Here is a 2,108-nt window from a genome sequence, read left to right on the forward strand (position 1 = left end):
TGTGTGTGTAACTCCTCCAGACAGTGACCCAGAAACGGGGGTTTCCCCACCGCCCGGCACCTGCCGAGAGCCTGGCAGCAGTGAGCTATGGGCTGTGGAGCTGCTGGGCTCATGTTGGGGCAGGGATGGTCTGTCCGTCCTACCCAGCCGGGGAAGTTAGAAACCAAAACGGTTTTCCCTGGTGGCCCTTAAGCTTTTTTCCCCTTGCTTTGTTTCTGCTCATCCCTTTTAATACATGACTATCCCCCACAATGGAGCTGAGCCAGCACCCTGGGGATTGGCTCAGCTGCCTGCTGGGGTGGAAAAAGAAAGTAAGGGGAGCAGCGAAGGGCAGGATTTCAATGTTTTCTCTGGACAGAGACGCGGGACTAGGGTTAGGTGTGATGCCGGGACTGAGAAACGGGATTTTCTATTGGTTATTAAATCACATCCTGGCAGAAAGTGCCAGCAGCTTTTTGACGAGCACAAGTCCTGCTGCCCTGGCATGGCCCTGGACCATTCCTCCAGCCTCAGCTGGGAAGGGAGGGCCTCCCAAGAGAGCCAGAACCGAAAAAAACCCCACAAGTTATTTGAATCCTGAGCTCTGAGGTCCCTGAGGGCTGTCACGGGAGTGAAAGGACGCGTCAGACAGCCAGGATCGGTCCTCTCGAATCCTTCCCCCATCCTCACACACAAATACAGAGGGGTCCTTGTCCACGACGTCTGTGAGACACAGCCGTCATGGTGCAGCCTGTGCTGGGGAGAGGGAAGTGAGATGTCCAGGCGCTGACAGCGTGAAAGCCGGGCTTTCTTCCACCTAATTGGATTTGTTATTCAGCCGAGAGACGCCGAATGGCCTGGGTGGGCTCTGAGCTCGCCAGCTCAGTGAGGAAGTCAGGACGGCGCGGTAAAGTAGGTCACGCTGCTGCAAACAGGGTCGATGGTTTTGCACAACAGCCGATGATGTTAAATAAGGAGGTGGTGAAATGGAAAGAAAGGGGAGATTGTAAGGAAGGAAGAATAAATGAGCTCAGCCTCTGCTATTCACTCCCACCAGGAGTCCCTGCTGCAGGCTCCCATCTCGGGGGTCCCCAGCGCTGCTGCCTGTGCCCGGAGGGCACCAGGCTCCTGCTCTGCACTGGAGCAAGAGGGACTGGACCCAATTTAAATTTCCAATTGAGGAAAGCTGAGGGGGGCCGAGGTCACTGGTTTGTCCTGCTCTTGGAAGCTGTGAGCAGCATTTCCTGGGGTGGCAGTTGGTGAGCATGGACCCTCTCCAGAGACTTAAACATGTTGAGGTTTACCCCTAGGGAGAAGGTGTGTGGGGAAAAGGAAAACAATTTGTCATGGGAAATATTGCAGGGTGAACATGCAGTGCTGGGGCATTCATTAACGTGCAGGAGAAGATGACAAGCCAAGGACACGAGGCTTCAGTGCTCTGCATAGACGTGGATGAAGTTGAAAGCATGTTGGATAGCTGGGAAAAACACTCTTCCACTCCAGTTATGTGTCTTAAATGCCAGAGCCAGCCTCTGGGTGGATGTGGGGCTTCCTCAGACACCGGAGGTATTAAATCACCAGCTGCTGTGCTTTTAATTGACTCTAGTGACAAAGGGAGAGCGAGCTCACATGATAATTCCCCGTAGGGCTCTGCTCCACCACAGTATTATTTCAAGGGCAGGTGGGGTCAGGCTGGGAAAGTGCATATTTTAAAACCAGTAAAGCACTACAAGTTTCATTTAAATAGGACATAGGAGTATCAGCCTTTTGCATCTGGGAAGGTTCAGCAGTTAGTCCGTGGGGATGACAGTCCTGAGACCTGGGCCCAGCAGAGGTCTGGTCCCGCTAGCTGCCTGCCTGGTCCCATCTCCGAGCATCTCCCTGCCCTCTCCTCCCACATGCTCTTTTTGGAGAGTGAGAAGCACCCTGTTACAGAGCTGGGGAACTGGGGTGCAGAGAGCCCATGGGCAAGCTCCAGACCGGGCCAGAGGGACGGCTGAAAGGAGCTGTGTCCTGTCCAAGCTACCCTGTGGCACTGGGACCCTGCAAAACAAGGCAGGAGGTTGGTATAGGACAAGGCACCTTTAGTGGCCTGAGTCTGCTGGCAGCCATTTTCTGCCCAGCCTCCA

The sequence above is a fragment of the Buceros rhinoceros genome, unplaced genomic scaffold (assembly GCF_000710305.1).
Source record: "Buceros rhinoceros silvestris isolate BGI_N320 unplaced genomic scaffold, ASM71030v1 scaffold8637, whole genome shotgun sequence".
In the NCBI taxonomy this organism is placed as follows: domain Eukaryota; kingdom Metazoa; phylum Chordata; class Aves; order Bucerotiformes; family Bucerotidae; genus Buceros; species Buceros rhinoceros.